We start from the raw sequence: 20,397 nt of genomic DNA, 5'->3' as shown, positions 1-20,397 counted from the left end.
TTCCGGTATAGAATTTTTTTCGTTTCGTTTGCCTTTTACAAACAAAGACAAAATGACACACACACACACACAAACAAAGTGATCATTCAATGTTATCAACCGTTAATGATAATAATAATGATGTTTATTTACAAAAAAAAACAGAAAAAAAAACATTAACTTTGATAATTAAAAGTAACAACAAAAAAAAATGAATTATAAAAGTAACATTGTTTAAAAGAAAGAAAAATCATGATCTTGATCTTGAAACTTTTTACCAGAAGAAAAACAAAAAACAAAAAAATCAACTATTTCAACACAAGTAACAAAAAAAATATAAATTTTGTGATTTTGATCAATGTTTGTTTGTTTGTTTGTTTGGTTGTTGTTTGGTTGTCGAGATACGATATTTAGATACGTTTTTTTTAAATATAAGTTTCTTTCAAACCGAGAAAGATATTTATCAAAACGCTTGTCGAAAAAAAATGTCTGATTTTCTTTTTTTTTTCATTGCTGATTATCATCATCATTTCGGCAACAAACAAGGAGATTCTTGTCGTACATTTCAATTACATCATTTTTTTTTTTCTTTTTTTCTTTTTTGTGATTATCATCAAAGATCAAGATGTGGTGATTTAAATTCAAAATGAAACTAAAAACCCGAAAAAATCAGAATCATATCAACCAAAAATCTCAGTCAATCAGTCAGTCAGTCAGTCAGTAAGTCAGATACAGTTAAATAAATCACTGTTTTTTAGTAACTTTCTGTAAATTTTTTTTTGAGAAAGTTTTTTGGGAATTCAGAATCGGAAGCAAACCAAAAAATTTGAATGTTTTTTTTTCTTGTGGGATGCTGATAATTCTATTGTTTTTTTTTGCAATGAAAATTGTCATCATCATCATAATATTACAGAAATGGATAATTGAGGAAAAAAAATATAGAATCAGAAAGAAATTTCCCGGGAAAGAAATGCAAATTTCACAATGTTTGTTTTCAACATCATTTTCTGTCTGTGTGTGTGTGTGTGTGTGTGATAATCATTTCCTGTAGTTTTTTATTTGATTCTGAATAGGGAATTTGAACAAACAGAAAAAAATTTGATGATAACCAACCAACCACCCACATAAAAAACAATACAAACGAAAAAAAAGAAGCCACAAAATTCATTAAAAGTTCCAACAAAAAAAAAAAAAAAACAAAACAGACAAAACAAATCTGCTGCTCATTGTGTGTTTCCATATTCATCACATAATCATCATAATTTTTGGTTGGTTGTTTGCTTAGGGAAATCATCATCATTATTATTTTCAGTAAAAAAAAGACGGATGTTTTTTTTTCATTTGATTTTAGGTTAATTAATTAATTGTTTAATTGATTATTATTTCTGCCTGATGATGGTAATTATATAATTGAATGAAACCAGAAAACCAGAAAACCAGAATAAATGGAATGAATGAATGGATGAATCCTTCGTTTTTCACATTTTATATTCATTCATTCCGTTAGATTTGCAAATCCAAAATCCAAACAAAATTCAAAGATTTTCAAAACAAAAAATGAAAACAAAAAGTTGAAAAAGTTAATAAATTTTTTTAAAAATCAAAACAGAAATATGCAAATATGCAAGCCACAAAGAACAGAAACAAAAACAAAATATGATATCACATAACAGATTGATGTTGATATTGTTTAATTTGCATATTTCTCTTTTCTGAAATAATCATAATCATAATAAATTCAATGTCATTTCATGGATTGTAATAAAATCATCATCATCATCGAATGACAGTTGTTTTCATAAAACAAACATAAACAGAAAAAGACGTTTTTTTTTCTTCTTCAAAAATGTTTCTACCTTAGCATCAGGCCAAAGGGAACAACAACAACAACAAAACAAAACAACAAATGAATTACTATGCAAAACTCATTTGAATAATCATTATTGTTTACGGAAAAAAGAATCAAATGTTTTAATAAAACAAAACAAAAACAGCTTTTGTTCCTATATCCACTCAACCAAATTGAAAAAATTTGAATTTTTTTTCTCGTTATTTTGATGTCCAGTGTTGGTGAGAAAATTGAGATTCTTATCGAAGAAAACTTTTTGATATCATCATCATCATGATGGTGATGATGATGAATAAAAAACGACAACACTATATGCTTGTTTGGTTTGGTTTGTCAGTTTAGAATCTTTCGTTTTTTTTCTCACCCAGCAAAAGTAATGACCATTTTGTATGTTTGTTTGTTTTTTGAATTCAAATTAAAATGTTTTTTTCGAATGGAAATCAATCATAGTGTCATCATCAACATCATAATGTGTGAGTGTGTGACCCAAAACAAACATCTAGGTTTCTTGAATTTTTTAATTCAAACATTAATTAATTCAAAAAAACACTGAAACTTAGTTAATGAAATTAAAAAAAATTCAATTTCAACAGGGGAAAATGACAGCAGTAATGAAAATTTTTCAGTGTTTTGATGTTGATAAATTTCCAGGGAAATTTTTCATTTTGCTAGAAACATTTTTTTCCAATCCAAGTCCGAACAAGCTTATGTTGATGGCAGATGTCTTTTCACATCCAGAAAGAATGGAAAAATTTTGTTGTTTTCTGTTTTTTTGGTTGAAAATAGAAAAGATCGTTTGATTCCAATCGATGATAAAATGATAATAGAAAAAGAAACAAAACAAAACAAACGACTAATTAGTCAATCTTGACTGATGATGATGATGGTGATGGTGTTTCCTTGGACTTCATCATCATCGTCATTATGACAAAGTCTCGACAATTCGTCGTCGTCGTCGTTTGTTCATTTCAAAATCAAATTTTTGTGTCTTTATCAAAATCAAGCAAGCGAACAAAAAAAATGACGACAAATGGCTTTCAAGCCAACCAACCAACCAACCAACCACCGTTATCAACTAGTGAAAATCTTTGGTTTTTTTTCAAGTTTTCTGTTTTTGAATATTCAAATTTGTCTTGCGTTTCTTTTCCTTTCGTTTCGTTATTGCTGCCACAGAAAATGTTTTCTTTTTCTGTTTTTATGTTTATCAGTTTTTTTTTCTGATTGTCTTTGCGATTGATTTGGTGTTTGGTGTGTGACTGGTTAATAATGATAATGACCATTGATGATCGATAATTGATAATTATCGATTCAAACACCCTAGAAACAATAAGAAAAAAATCAATTAGCCATTTTGGATTATTATTATTATTTATGGAAATAGAAATTTTAACACTATATTAATCTAAGAGGAGGAAAATGCTGGTTCCTGGAACCAAAACAAAAAATTGTCTGGTTTGAATTCAATTGAAAGGAAAAACATTGAATTTTTTTCAGTAAAAACAAAATATGGCACCATTTAGTTTTTTGATTGATCAAATACTGATGATAATTTCCAATCAATCAAACACACATTCAACAACAACAACATCGACATCAATAATAATCGGTCATCAAGATTAGAAAAAAACACTAACTAACCAAACCAAACCAAACAAAAAAAGATCCGAAAACCAAGATCCGTTGCTATAGTTTCTGAGGACAAAGAGAGAGGGGGAGAGAGATCAAACCATCAAGATTAAACAACAACCAAACCAAAGCAACCAAAAAACACATCATCATCATTATTGGATGTTGAAAAGAAACGAAACAAAAAGGTGCCAACAACGTCAACGACAACCTTTTAGATTTTTTTTTGTGAAAACTCAGGAAAACTCAATTGATTTTAAATCCAAAAAAAACTTTCAGATTAGATCTTTAACAGCAGCAACGGTGTTATTTTAGTGGCAACAGCAACAGATTTATCTTTCAATCAATCGATTGATCGATTTGCGGATATCGCTATCAATCGACAATCGAATCGAACAAATTTGAAATATCCATCACCTTTATAATCGATTATCAATCGAAAAAAAGTGAACAACAAACCAGAGCGAAAAAAAACTTCCATTTACCCAGGTAACACAGGTTTCTGGGTAAATCAGACTTTTGAACAACAGAAAACCAAGTGAAGAGATAACATACAAAAAACGGCGGCCATTTGGCTCGACACAATCGATATTATTATCGATAATAATCGATGTTGATGATAATCATCTTTATTTTCAAGTATAAACTGTATAAAACTGGTAAACTTTTGGTATCGAATTTTTCATTTTCGTAAACTTTTTTTCAACAAAACATACAATAGATTGGTCTAGGTGGATTAATCGTTTGTTTTTTTGGTTCGCTTTTGATGATGATGATGATTTTATCAAACATTAACATCTTCATTGATAAATAGGGTGTGAAATGTGAAAAAAAAACAGAAAAATCTGGCTGTCTAGTCTGATTTTTCTGTTTTTTGTTAGCCAAACTAAATCAATAGAAAAAGGAAATATTCAGGTATGACGACAATAAAACACAATTTTGGGCAAAAATATTGGAAATTTTTCGGTAAAATTTCTCGGGAAATTTTCCCGAAATTAAATCGATTATTCTTTTTTTTAGGAGAATACTAATCCACTAGAGTGGAAAAAACAATTGAAATATTATTTTGGGAGGGGGAAGAGATGTTTTTTTTCTTTACCAAAAACACTTTACTATTTCTACCCTAATAACACAACCAACAATATTGATCAAAAGCAAAATAGCAAAAAAAAATGATATCATCTTGGGTGGATTAACTCATAGTAAATGTAACGAAGCAGAAACAAAACACAGAGAAAAAGATTATTTCAATTACAATTTCAAAAACAAAATATCATGATTATGGTGATAGAATCATAACAAACAAACAACCATTACATTATACATTCGAATGTAAAGATAGTTAGTTAGATAGCGATATAGATAGATAGAGATAAATTGAGTTTTTTTTATCATTATTTAATCCAAACCAATCATGTTTATGTTGTTTATGTTTTATGTTATTTAGATCATGTACCAAAGAATCAAAGAATCAAATGAAATGGAATTATTTGCTTGTTTGTTTGGTTTATTTATTTACAAGCGAAACAACAAAAATAATTTATTTGGCCATTTAATCACCTACACAAATTCTGTAATCTCTCTCTCTTGGGAATAATTATTATTATTAATCATTGATGATGATCAGGATTGATATAAATCAAATTCTTGTTATTATATTTTATTTATTTAAAAGAGAAAAACTTTTATTATGATTTGTAATTAATTTGTAATTGTAAAAAAAACAAACAAACAAACAACGAAAAAAAACCATGGTTAACCATAATAATGTTTATCCACAGACAATCAAATTGACTGAGAATTGAATGCGAATTTCAAATGAATTTTTTTTTTTCTAAAAATTTCTTTTTTTTCCAATGAAAAACATCAAACAAAAACAAAACAAAAAAATTATGGAAATCAAATTCAGTTTTTGTTGTTGTTATTTTAAACAACAACAAATCATAAAAATAGCCACAAAACACAAAAGGAATTCCAAATAAAAATGTTTGATGTGTGTGTTTTTGGTTAGATAAAATTTTAACCCCAAAACACTCATACACGCGCACACACACAAAATTCATTTGCGAAATGAATGGGTATTTAGAAATTCATAAAAAAAATTGATTTTTTTTTCCATTGAAAATGATCAAATGATGTTGATAATTCAAGTATTTTAGCTGTTGTGGCAACAATATACAATTCGCAATCAATCAATCGATTGATCGACTACCCAAAAGTTGATGATATTATCAATGTCATGGTTGCCACCAAAAAACAATCACACACGACCCTTTCTTTTTTCTTTGGTTGCATTTGATCAATCAATCAAATGAAATGACATTTTTGATATTTCACGCGGACGCAACAAAACAGAAATTCCAAAAATGATTTTAATGATGCCATATGACCTTTGAACCATTTAAAATTGAAATTGAAAAAAAGATATTCGTTTCTGATGTCTATTTGGATGATAATAATGATGATGATGATGAGTCTAGACATTGTGTGACCATGAAGAACATTGTCGTCTAAATGATGATCATCAAAACTAAACTAAACTTTTGAAGATTAACCACGAAAAAAAGAAAGAAAAACATTTTCTTATCTTTGTTGAGCTACCAACCAGCCAGTCAGCCAAACAGAACAACAACAAAAAACACACACTTATCTAATCTATGATAATCTATTTGGTTGTTTTGTTTTGTGGTGGCTTGTTGGTTTGTTTGGTTTGATTATGATAACCATGTCATGTCGTGCACGCGAAACATTGTCGCCAATTTTCTGGACAAGATTTTTTTTTATTGTCACATAGAAACAGTTAAAGTGTTTTTTGTTGTTCGGATGATAACGAGGTAATGGATTTTGGTTTTTGGCGGTTTTTGGTTTTTTAGAATTTTCAATCATTTGCTGTTGTCGAAAACCAAACGAAGAAAACATCATCATTGCAATCAGAAATCAGGTAATTTCGTCAAAATAATCTTTATGTTTCTTTCTCAAATCGGGAATTTTTATTATTAGTTCATCAGATAATCAATCAATGAACAAAAAAAAAGGTAAAGTAAGGTAAAAATCAAACCAAAAAGAGATCTTCATCAAAGATCATTTGTCGGCAAATCAAAAACAAAAAATGTCGGCAAATCAATGATCAAACGAGAACAAAGCGAAACGTAAAAAAAAGGTAAATTGATTTCGGTAAACAGCCAACGACAATGATGATGATGATGATAAAGATCAATTGATAATGATGTCATTTTGGATGTTATTTCGCATCTTTGCATCATCATTTTGAAATCAAAAAAAGTTAGTTTTCTTCGATTTTTGAATCTTCAAATTTTGGTGTGAAAATAAAAATGGACAGGATAAATTAAAATAAATAAAAATGATAAGAGCCATTTCATAATCACCTAATCAGTTGTTGACAATAGACAATCGGTAGATCAAAAAAAAAGAAGCCCGAAGGGCATCATCGATATCATCATCGATACAATCGATTATATCATCATCATCATCATCATCATTATGGAAATAATTAGTTACTGTGTTTTGTAATCAGAGGACAGATGATGATGATGTGAATTTTTGTGCTAATTATCAAGTTTGGACAAAAAAAAATAATCGATTTTTGCAAAATGGCCAATTTCTTTATGGAATCACAAGTCGATGACATTTCAAGGTGAAATTTTTTTTCTTTTTTTCTTTTTTAGGCATTTCACGTTTATCATCATTATGATCATCGTTTTGTTGTTGTTGTTTGGATTCCGGTTCCGTTTTGCCTGTTTTTTTATTTCTGACAGAAATCAAAAACCAAATCAGAACAAGAAAAATTTCGAAACGAAAATTCTCATAGAAAATACGAGCAACAACAACAACAACAAAAACGATGAACGAAAGGAAATCGATCGAGGATATCCGTTTCTTCTTTTTTGAACAGCGAATTTTGAAAAACCAAAATGAGAAAAAAAAATGTTTCTTTCGGTTGTCAGAGAAAATGAAGATTTTGAAATAAATAAGAAAAAACATAAAACATCAAAAAATGTCAATATGAAAGCCAGAGAGAGAGAGAGAGAGAGAGAGAGAGAGAAATATCGAAAATGGATGAATGATCGTTAACCATTGATAATGGGAATGAAGTTTTTTTTGGTGGTGGCAGAATTTAAAGATTTTCAATGGAAAATTTTTTCGCAAAAATTTTTTGTTAAAAACCGATAGAATTTGTCATGGATAATGTTGACCACGATGATGATGATGACAATTGATGATTGAATGTTACTTCAAAGCAAAAAATGAATGAATGTTTTGATAAGAAAAAAAAGACATATAATTTTTTTTTATCGAAATTATTATCGTTTTTGAGAAACAGAGAAAGATATGTCGAAAATCAAAAAAAAAAAAAAAAAATCCTGCATAACTAATTTATTTCGCATTTGTTGTTTTTTATTGCTTGTTTCATTTCGACAAGACATTAAAAATTTATTCATTTATTGAGAAAAAACAAAATTTTCGGTTCATCATCCAAATCATCATCATCATCATCATCCAAAATGACAGTGTGACAGTTCAGGTAGTCAAAAAAAAACATCATACAAGTAACACAGTAACATTAATGCCGCATCAAAAATTATGTAAAAAAAATCATAATAATAATAATAATAATAACGATAACGATAATAATGATAATTATCGCAACAATTAAAAATGTTTTTTTTTCAAATGAAAAAAAAAATCATCATAAAAAGCAACCACTAAATAAACATCCATTTAGATATCATCCATAATCATCATCATTATTAACATGAAAAACAACCACTTCAAGATGTAATCATTATTATTGTTGATAATTTAGAAGAAAAAAAATTGTGAAATAAAAAACAGCATTTTCTTTGGTTTTTCTTTGGTTTCAAAAAAACAAATTCAATGTATCTTGTCATTGATGATGATGATTATGATGATAAAAAATGTTTGTTTTTGCTTGTTTGATTTGGATACGGTATTAAACATTGGTAAACATGAAAGGTACATCGGTAAAAATGGAAAAAATGGAAATGTAAAATGGAATAATCAAAAACCAACAACAAGGAAAAATAAACAAACAAAATCAGATAAATGAAAAAATAAATATTCATATTTTTTTCACTTTGATCTTCTTACACTGTGTTTACTCTGTGATCAAATGTAGCTAAAAAAACATTTTTCAGTTTTTTTTTCGCAAAATCAACATCTTGATTATGGCCTGCATCACATAATAGAGATCCGAAATCACCCCATCATCATCATCATCATTGATGATGACCGATTTCAAATAGTAAAATATGAATTTTTCTTTTTTTTCTAGCTTCTGATCTGATCTTTTATTTGAAAAATATATTTTTTTCTTCTTTCTTTTACATTTCCATTATCATTTATGGATCAATGTGTTTTATGATTGAAATCTTTTCGTTTCGTTTCTTTCACATCATTATTATTTTGGTGAAACATTTTTTCGTTTTGGGCAAATGTAAATGATCATCATCATCATCATTATAATGGACTGACATTTATGATGCATCAGCATCTTAATGATGATGATGATCATCATCATCAACGTTATTATCGTTATTATCGTGGCTATATAAATGTGTTTCTAAAGTAATGATGATAATGATCATTTCATCTCAATTTGAATCTATAATAAGAATCTATTTTTTTCCACACAGAATAAATGAAAGAATCCTAAGATGTACAGAATATTCTTTAGTGAAAAAAAATGAAAAATAACTACCGACTACCATATCATCGGATGATCATCATTAACTGAATCATATCCATCTTTGTCGTCGTTGTTGTTGTTGTTGACGACCAGAAAAAATCATCATTATGATGATGATATCGAAATGTAACAACAACAACAAAATGGATCGTTTTTTTCTGGTTATGTGACATATGAAAATGATATTAACCAGCGATGATGATGATGATGACAATCCCTGATGAACTAAAAAGTGTTAATCATCAACCAAAAGTTTGGGAGCCATCATCCATTGCCATCCTGATGATTTATGAGTGTGTATAATAACAACAACAACAACAACAATCAAGAATGAAAACAATAAAATAAACTTTACAGAAATATGTAAAAAAATGGAAATATTCCTGAAAAAAAGTTTCTGGAAATTTTTTTTTCATAAATGAATATTATTATCATTATGATGATGATCGATTTGCAAACTAAAAAATTCTTTGCTTCACTTTTTTTGTTACATTTCTTCTTTCTTTGTCGATTCTATCATCATCATCATCATTATCATCATCAACGATGAAAATGTCCAAATAAAACGTTTCTTTTCTTTTATACTTCTAGTTTATGGGTTTTTTTCCTGTTGTTGTTGTTGTTGGACTTGGAAACAATCATCAACCAAAAAAAGATAAGACTTTTCATCATCATCATCCTGATGATGATGATGATGATCATGAATAGGGAAGCAAGCTAGAAAAGATGGCAAACAAACAACAACAACAAGCAAAAATTCTGGCAAATCATTTGGGACCATCATTTGGTGGAACATACACAGAGAGAGAAACCAAATGAAAAAAGAAATGGTTTCCATAAATGACTTGAATGAAACACACATACAGAAGAAAACACTAGTAGTAGTATATTTTTTTGGGGAAAAATTTCCTTGGAAATTTTCATCTTCATTTTTTTTTCTTTGGATGTTTCTTTTCTGGTTGTTGTTGTATAATAAGAATTTTGTTTGGGTTTTTTCCTTTTTTCTTTTTCTTTTCACCGTTTAGCCACACATCACATGATGCTCTTTTTTTTGGCTGTTTTCATCATTTTTCTCTGAAAATTCTTGATGTTTTTTTTTGCAAACATTATGAATGGAAAAAAAGTTTACCCAGAGAAAACAAAACAAAAAAGAAAAGAAACAACAATAATGGAGAAGAAAGAAAGAAAAAGAAAGAAAAAAAATGAGATAAGACAAGCCCATTGAATGTCTGTGTTTTGTGTTTTTGAAATTCTGAATGAAAGAAATTCTCGGTCCATTCAATTCAATGTGAAAAAAGAAGAAAGAAAGAATCGCAACAGAAAGAAAGAATCGTGAAATGTTTCCAACTATAGATGACGATGAAAAACAAACAAACAAACAAACAGTCAGCCAAACAGAAAAAAAAGAAAATATCTTTTCAAGATAAGAAAACAAAACAACAGAAAAAAAAGTTGATTTCATTCGTTTCGGTTTCAACTTGAATGATTTTCACATTTCGTTTCGTTTTTTGATTTGATTTGAATCAAAATCAAGAAACAAACAGAAAAAAACATTAAGATTTCTAAGATGTTATGTAATGTTTGCTATCAATCTTTGTAACCTTTTTTTTTGCTTGAAAAGATTTGCATACATTGCTGAATTCACCAAGAAACAACAACAGAAAACAACAGAATCCGGTCAAAACAAAAAGCAAAAATCAGAAATCGATAAACGATTGATTAAACAGCGAAAAACAAACAAATAACATTTTTGTTTTGTTTTTTGTTTCATTGATCACAATTTTCGAATCAATGGTTTTCCCCCTGCTCCTTCCCCCACCTTTAATCTACCCAACGATATCGATTTTTCTTCATTGACTTTTTCTTTTTCTTGTTTTTCTTGTTTGTTACGATAAAAACATTGATCCTAGTGATCATCATCATCAATATCATCATTTTCAATGGATATCATAGGATCATTGAAAATGACAACAAAAAAATAAAAATAATTGATCTTCGATCAATTTTGGGTAGAAATAGAACAGCACGAAAAAAGTGCTTTTCCATCCATTTTGCAGAAGCAAAAAAAAATTCATTTAAAAAAAACAAAAAAAGAATCTTTCCAAAAGTCATTTATTATAAATGATTTTTTTGTTTTGTTTTTTTGGAAAGATTCTTGAGTTTAATTTTGTTTTTTTGTTTTTTAACTTTCAAAAAACAACGAGAAATAAAAACACTATAAACTCTGAAAAAGTAAATTACTTTTTTACTTTTTTTTTCTACTTCTTTTTTTTCAAAAGTTCAAATACCGGATATTTATTATATTCCCCAAATTGATGATGATGATGTTTGGTTTTACTAAAAACTTGAGTTTTGAAAATTCACTTGAATCGACTATTGCTACAGCTACTACGGCAAATAACTGCGTTATATTTGAAATTCTGGAATTCTGGAATTCTGGAATTCTGGGATTCTGTGATTTTGGAGTTTTGTTGTTTCATTTGCTGTGTAATATTTTCGAAATGATCATGCGCATTGAGTTTGATTATCATTTTTGATTATTGATTTTTTCTTTTTTCTGATTATTAAACAAATCTTTCTATGTTTAATCAGAATGATTATCACCAGATAATTTAGATTTTGATCTTCTTTTTGTGATTTTATCAACTTAAATTCTATTCTAGCACGCATGCGTCTTTCGAAATGAACAAAAAGACAAATTCTCTACACTCAAGATTCTTTATTTACAATGTTTGTGTGTGTGTGTGTGTGGTGTTTTTATCATGTCTCGCCAACATCAATGTTGTTCTCCGCCCAAAGAATCTTGATTTTCTACTTTTTTCGATCAAGATTCAACCAAGATCCAAAACCAACGAATAACCCCAATCTCCAAAAGCTATATATAAAAAAAAGCCAGAATCAGAATCAGTGAAATAGAATCGTCCATCGTATTTTTTTTCGTTTTGCCCGAAAAAAATGATACAAAAATGAAACAAACAAAAATTGAAAAATTCAGAATTCAGAATTTTTTTTCGTTTTTGAATAACAGACGAGAATAAATGAATGTTTAAATCAGTGGGAGAAAAAACAGACTAAGGATGCGGCACATTTCTCTCTCTGTTTATATGAACGATGTGATGTTATATGAATGATGGTGGTGTGTGGCATATATATAGCATCAATGTGTATGTGTTTTTAGGGTTTTGCTGTTTGCTGGTTATATAATGATAAGCAATAGAGAGAGAGACTCTTCTTCTCCTTCTTCTTCTGCTGCTTGGCTGAAAAAAGAAAAACATTATCATTATCATCATCAGCGAACAACAATGATGATGATGATAATGTTCACTGATGATGATCGTCATCGCCCCCGCTACTACCGCACACACACACCACTATCTATTCTATTTATCAAAACAAAGTAAAAAAAATGGGAGAAAAGCAACGAACAGCGAAAAAACATTATTTTTTGTTTCTAAGCATCCATTTTTTTTGGACCTATATGTTTTTCTGTTTTGTTTTGTTTGTTTGGCTCTATGGTGGTCAAAACAACCAAAAAACAAAACAAAGAAAACAAACATCAATTTAGGCAACAACGAAAATTCAATTTCAAATGCTGCTGCTGCTGTTTTCAGTTAGTTAACGATTTTTTTGAAATTTTAAAACGGAGAACAGCAGAAAATTCAATTAATTCTTGAAAAAAATGTTTGTAAAGAATCTCACATGATGATAATGATGATGATGATGGCAGAAAAGGAATTTAAGAAAAAAAAAGTTAATTATTTTATCAAACAACAACAGCAGCAGAATTTCAATTCATTTATTTTTAAAAACAGAAACAATGGTTCATTTCATTTCATTGTTTCAAGTTTTCGTGAATTGAAATGGGAAGAATTGCATTGTTTTTTTGGCATACTCAATTCTTGATTTTACAAAAAAAACTTGAATGGAATGATTCAACGTTTTTTCTACGGAAAATAAATTTAACTTCAAAAAATTTTTTTTCATTCAACCCCTTTTTGTTCTTTCCCACCTCTTCTTTTTTTAATCAACTAATGAAACAAACAAAATAAAAAACAAAACGAAAAAAACAAGGATCGCCAACAACAACAACAAAAAAAGGATGTTAATGAATGAATGAAATGATAAATGATGACGCCTTACTTATATATTTTTTAACACCTTTAAGAACAAAATTATCATCATCATCATCATAATTATAATTTGCTTTGTTTTCCATTGTTTTTTTTTCCTGATTTTGTTTTTTTTGTTTTCTTCTGATTTTTGACTTTGGCACGTTTATTTTTGACTTGTTTAATCATGTTTTTCTGGCTGTCCTGTTCAGTTGTATCGATTAATTATTCTATATCATAAATTAGCTTGTAATTAAACGTTTTTTTGAGGGGGGCTGATGATGTTGTTGATGATAAGGTCATTGTATCCATTACATATTAGGTCAAAAAATAGTGATGAGGGTCAAGAAAAAATCAATCAAATAAATAACATGAAGGAGAAGAAAAAAAAACACATGACATTCAAAAATCATCAAAAGTCAAAAATCAAAAATCAAAAATCATCCTCATCATCAACAACATGATGATGAATTACCCGAATGATGAAAATTAAATTAAAATTTTACAGATATCAAATGTATATGGTAGGTAGTTTGGTTACTTGTCGCTTGTTACTTGTATTGATGCGCATGTTTTTTGTTTTCAAATTGATTGATTCAACAGAAAACAAAAATGTTGCTGGTTACATAACACAAATCGAAAATCATCAAATTTCATCAAAAAATAAAATAAAAAATAAAGTTGTATTAAGAAAATGGATGTTACTTCTTGGTTTGAAATTCAAATGATGCGGCCACCACCATCATCATCATCATCATCAATGATGATTATAAATGTTTTCTGTTCTGTTTTTTTTTCTTGACAGTTTGTTATTTTGCCTAGTTAGTTAGTTTAGTCAATTAAATTTGATTCGATTCAATTTTCTTCATTAAACATTTAGCAATTCGTATTTAACATTGAAAAATGATGATGGAAAAAAAGTTTTTAATTACATCATCATTCACAACATTTAATTGATTTTTGTTGTTTTTGTTTTTTAACTTCTTCTTTTTTTGACTATTTTGACTTTTTCAGTCAGTCAGTCAGTCAGTTAGTTCATTCAGTCGATGAATGAAAAAGTCAAAATAGTCGAGACTGTCAACCAAATGAAACGAAGACAAATTACCACAAAAAAAGGTTTTTTTTCATTCATTTAATGGATTTCGTTTCTATGGACATGGAAAAAATGTGAAAATTTAAACCTTTTTCTTTTCGGGAAATTTCCCGGAAATTTTCTTTTTTTTGCAATTTGAATCAATCACACCTTGTTTTTTATTTTTTCTTCCATTAAAAACATTACATAACATTAACACCTGTTTATCCTTCTTTTGTTTTTTGTTTTTTGTAATTATCATCATCACTGTTGATGAGATTCTTGTTAGCATCATCATTATCATACCGACAACAACAGCAGAAAAAAAACTATTTAACCTATGGCCTTGATGATGTAACAAAACGAAAAAAAATTAACCAGAAAAAACATCACCGCTAACGAGCTATTGTTAAGCTAAAATCGTGAAACAGGAGAAAAAAAACAACCCGAAATTCCGTTTCATGTTCCGCATCAATTTTTTTTAATGTTGTAAACATCAAAGGTGTCGAGTAAATGATGATGATGATGATCTTGTTAAAGGTAAAGGTAAAAAGTTATTATTGTTATTGGGTGATGATGATGATCATCATCATCTTTATTATTATTCAATCACTGGACACACACACACACATATAAACAAAGTTTCTTCAAATATTTTCTATTAACAACATCATTTTTTGGAAAATCCTGTTGTGTGAAATTGTTTCTGTTGTTTTTTCAATTGATCAAAACTGATGATGATCCTGATGATGATGATGATGGTCGAAAAAACAAAAGGAAAAAAACGTGTGCATCATTATTCCGGCCGTAAAACACTTTACATTTCATCAATTGATCATGATGATGATGATGATGATATGGATGATGATAATGATGCGGCATATTATAAAACACATCAGAAAAACAAAACACATTTTTTTTCTCGTAACAGGTAACAAGCGGCTGCTTGTTAGCATCTTTCTGTTTTATCATCATCATCATCATTATCGGCTTGTAAATTTGTTGTTTTTTTCTTATCCAAAAAAAAACACAAGAATGGACACACCGAATTTTCTGATGTTTATGATGTTTTGTTTTGTTCATCAACAACAACAACATCATTATAATAAACATCATCAATCGATGATTATTATACCGAAAACAACAACAACAACAACAGAAAAAAATATTACAATGGATAATCAAGATACACAACACACACACACACGATTGATCAAAAGATTATATCAATATCGTTAGTTGTAATAATAAATCTGTTGTTGTTGTTGTTGTTCAGTTCTCACCTTTTTTTTTAATCATCATTCGATAATCTTTTTGCTGAAAATAATGATAATCTTTTTGTTGTTGTTGTTGTTGTTGTTATCGTTATCGACAACAACAACAAATTTGATGATCAAAACAAAGAAAAGACACGAATTTTATTCCATTTTTCATTCATTGATTCAACAACAACAACAACAACTTTATTAAGAAAACATCATCATCATCATTGTCTTTGTTCGTGTCATCATCGTTATTATCAATAAATATTACTTGGATTGTAATATTTTTTGTTTGTTTGTTTGATAAGAAAAAAGAAAAATGATAAGATAAAAAAAAAATTCCATCAAGAAAATAGGATTTTTGTTGTTTTACCGAATCTTGGATAATGTAAATAAAAGAAATTTTTGGAAAAATTCCGGAAAGACCATTGCCGTAAAGTTTTTTGTGGTTTTTCATTTACAATTCTTCCCTACACAAAATTTGATTAAATTAGTTTAAATAAGGCAGGTGAAATTTTTTTTCTGTTTGTTTGTTTCACCTTGTTGTTGATGGCCATCAAATATCAACATCACAATTCGTCAAGGTTTTTTCATTCTAATCATTCTGATTGATCATTGATTAAAAATGATCAATATGAGATTGGCAGATGAGAATCTATCCATCTCTCTTTTATCATCGATATCGATGATAATCAAAACAAAAAAAAAAATCAGACAAAATTCAGAAACTTTTTTTGGAAATTCTTTGAAGAAAAAGTCACGTGAACCATGATGATAAAGGTAGACTGAAAAAATCTAGCTAATTTTTTCATTTTTTAATCAAACTGATTGTTTTTTGGCTTTTTGGTTTCATCAGTCATTCATTCATTCAACAAACCAAAAAAATATTGTGGAGGTGGTTATGATGATGATGATATTCCATTATCATTATCAACAACCAAGATAATAATAATAATAATGATAATGATGATTATGAGTGGATTAATCACACCGTTTGTTGTTGTTGTTGTTGATGTTGATGTTTAGATCAGATCAGATCCGATCATATCGATCAATCATCGTCAAAGATGATGATGAAGGTGTACTTTAGCGAAAATAGCCAAAAAAACCAGAACAAGATAAGTCAAAACAGCCGCTGCTTTTACCAGAGAAAGAAAGATTCTATCTATCTATCTATCTATCCATCATCATAAGTTATCTTTCATCAAGTTTTTCATTCATCTTCAAATAATGACTGCATTTTTTTGTTTTGTTTTTCTCCTATTGTTATAATATTGGGTTAATTTTTTTCTCTCTGTGTGTTAGTTAATGGTTAATGGTTGGTGATGATGATGGTAGAATCATAAATCACCTGGCTAGTTTACCTTCTTTTTTTTAATCATACTAATCATCATCATTGAGATATTTTTTTGGTTAGGACACGATATTTTCAAATATCGTTGTATGGTTCATTCACATAATGTGTGCGTGTTTAATGTTCATTTATTGATGATGATGATGATGATGATGGCTGTTGTGGGTGAAATCTGTATGTAATGACCAAAGCGAAACGAAAAATCCTGATTTCCTAATTGAACAAGAAGAAATTCAGTAAATTACCAAAAAAAAACAACAACAACAACAAGGATCGATTGGTTTAGATAAATTTTTCCTAAATCAAATTATCTAAGATGAGAACAAATTCTTCAATCTTTTTTTCTTTTAAAAAACTTTAATTAATGCTAATTGATGATGATGATCAGGATTAAGTGGGTGACTTTAAGATAACCTTTATGTAATCTTCAAATAATAATAACGTGATTTACTTTTTTTTCCAGGTTGTTGTTGTTGTTGATTTTTTTGCCTTGTTATCAACAACAACAACAACATTGACCTGTTGTTGATTTTATTTAATCCTTGATTATCCTGATCATGATGACCACGATTTTTTTTTATTTAATGATTTTTCCTCCTGAAAATTTGTGGTAATCTGGTTGTGACTTTTCGAAAGAAAAAGCCAAAAATCCATAAGATTTTTGATTTTGAAAAAAATTTAAAATTCAAAAGATTTTTTAATGTTTTTTTTCAAACGACACACGCATGTCAAAAGAAAACCCTCCATAAAATTGATCCGAAAAAACATTATGAATAAATTTTCGAATCAACAACAAAAACTTCAAATGAAAAAATCTTCTTCATTCATTCATTTTTTAATGATGAAAACACCCAGAATTTGCAACAACAAAAACAACAACGAATAAAACAAACACACAAACAGATCGCGTGCCTGTCGATATTGTTATGTTTTTTCCTATTTCAGATGATGATGAAAATGAGAATTTGAAAGGTGTCAATGGAAACAAAACAAGAAAAGTGAACAAAACACGTGTGTGTATGTATCATAAGTTTAAGTTGTGTGAATTGAATTGGCTATATCATTCGTTGATGTGGAAGTTTGAAAAAACGCGTGTCACACACATCACACACACCAGTTATTTACCGATATGATGATGATCATAATCATCAATGGATGATGATCAGTGATTATTTTCGTCCGATTTTTTCGCTCGTTTTTTTTTGGTTGCCTTATCTAGAATCACAGAGTTTATTAGCAAGCCAGAAAAGAAAGAAATGAAAAGCCCTGATTACAAAGCCCACACACACACACACACATGATCAAAACAACAAAAAGTTAAGCTGATTCCTGATCTGATTCCAGATTTTGAATTTGAATTCGATTTTTGTCTCAAAGAATCGATAATTCTTATTTGATTTTTTTTCTGGTTAGAAAAATTTCCATACGTTTTTCATTCATATACGAAACATTGTCTTTTTGACTTTTAACGCGTTTGTTATGCGTGTATGGATGGATTTCATCCCAACGACAACAAGCAAATAAAAAGAAAAATCTCAAACAATAATAACGTGCTAGCCATCAAAACTATCCGATTATATTCGCATCAATTGATTATGGTGGCTTTATTCATCCACGAAAATTTTTTTTTTATCCAATTTAAACGACAACGACGTTATGACTATTTGACTGACTGACTGACTGACTCTATGAATGAATGAATGAATAATTTCTATTTGTGTTGCACTAAACATTGCACTGAAAGAAGATCCTGATTCATTCAATATCCTGGCCAAAACAAAAAAAATGAAGAAGAAAAATCATACCAGGATTCATCTAGGATTTTCGATGGATATGTGTATTCTTGAATAACAACAAACGCAAGTTTCACATGGAAAAATTGTTTGGATCCCCTTGTAATTTATTTCTCGTTGTTGTTTTCGTTGTTGTCGTTTGGAATGGTTAATTGAACAATTTTCTTTCGATGCTTTATTTCGGTTATTATATAATCGTTATTTTTTCAGTCAGTCAGTCAGTGTCATTCAGTGTTAGTAATAATGCGTGCGCGTACGTGTGAGAAAAGTTGTAAATTTTATGTTTTTTTTTTCAATTTGTAATTTTCAAAATATTTATTTCCAATTTATTATTTAATATTTTAAGTAAATATTTAAACATTTGTAATCAAAACATCCAAAATACAAACATTTTAAAAAAACAAAAATGTTAAACATAAAATGTTTTATGTTTTTTGACATTTTATGTTGTTACGGAAAAGAAAAACAAAAAGCAGAAAGAAAAATCCATGAATTTTATCGATTGAAAATGATAAATATTCATAGCGTTTCGAGAGAAAATGAAAAGAGCAAAATAAATTGTCATCACGTGTCATCATCGTTAAACAAGCAAAAACACATAGAGAGAAACAAAATCATCAATCAAAAAACAAAGGCAAAGAATTGGTTGAAAATCGTTCAAGTTTGGCCAGAGCTAAACGATATTTTCACCACCACCAATCATCATTAAAATATTTTTGGTCCATAACTAATGAATTTGATTATTAACCATTTAATTTCATCAAAGTTTTATTAACTACTTACTACTACAGCGACTATTACTACCCAAAACATTTCACATGTGAATCGAAAAAATGTTTTTTTTTTTGATTTGATTACTCTATTTTTTTCATTCTTTCTTCCTTTGTTTACATTGATGATTTCACTGCTTTACATACACACACACACACACACACGTCAACTGGTTCGTTTCGATATATGTCACGTGTTTATTATTTCCAACAAGTTTTTCTGTTTCAAAACAAAAACAAAACAAAAAAAAAAAATTTTGATTGATACAATTTCATTCGATTCGGGGTAATAAACCGGGGCTATTTTTACTTCATTGTTGCTATTATTATAGCTGGTATAAATGTTCAATTTTGGGCTACTATTTCGACCTAAAAGAATGTTCTTTTAGTTATATGAAAAAAAAAGAATCTTATTACCTAACAACAACAACAACAACAAAATGTAGATTATGTAGCAAAAAAAAAAACAAAACCGGAAACCATAGAAAACGTGTTTTCTTCTTTCTCGATTTCTGAAATCCTATTTCGATCCCACTCACTCACACTTCAAAAATGAATAAGAATTTTTTTTCCAGAAGAAACTAAGTCGATTATGTGATGTGTGTTTGTGTTTGTGTGTGTGTGAAAACGGAAATAAGCTTTGCAAGGAAAAAAAATGTAACCATTTCCATCATCATCATCAGAAAAAAAACTAAACCTATATCTAAACGGAAATACAAAACACGTGACATATATTTATAACCGAACGAAACAAATGAACAACAAAAAAAAAAAAAGAAGGCAAATGAAAATAATTTCTTTTCTTTTTTTTGAAATCAGTGAAAAAAAACCTATCAAATAACAGCCACAAATGAC

Source organism: Dermatophagoides pteronyssinus, unplaced genomic scaffold (genome assembly GCF_027571235.1).
Source record: "Dermatophagoides pteronyssinus isolate colony J.1.1.1.1 unplaced genomic scaffold, Derpt_VIB-CSIC_2022.12 sq0017, whole genome shotgun sequence".
Classification (NCBI taxonomy): Eukaryota; Metazoa; Arthropoda; class Arachnida; order Sarcoptiformes; family Pyroglyphidae; genus Dermatophagoides; species Dermatophagoides pteronyssinus.
This window is presented reverse-complemented; position numbering follows the sequence as displayed.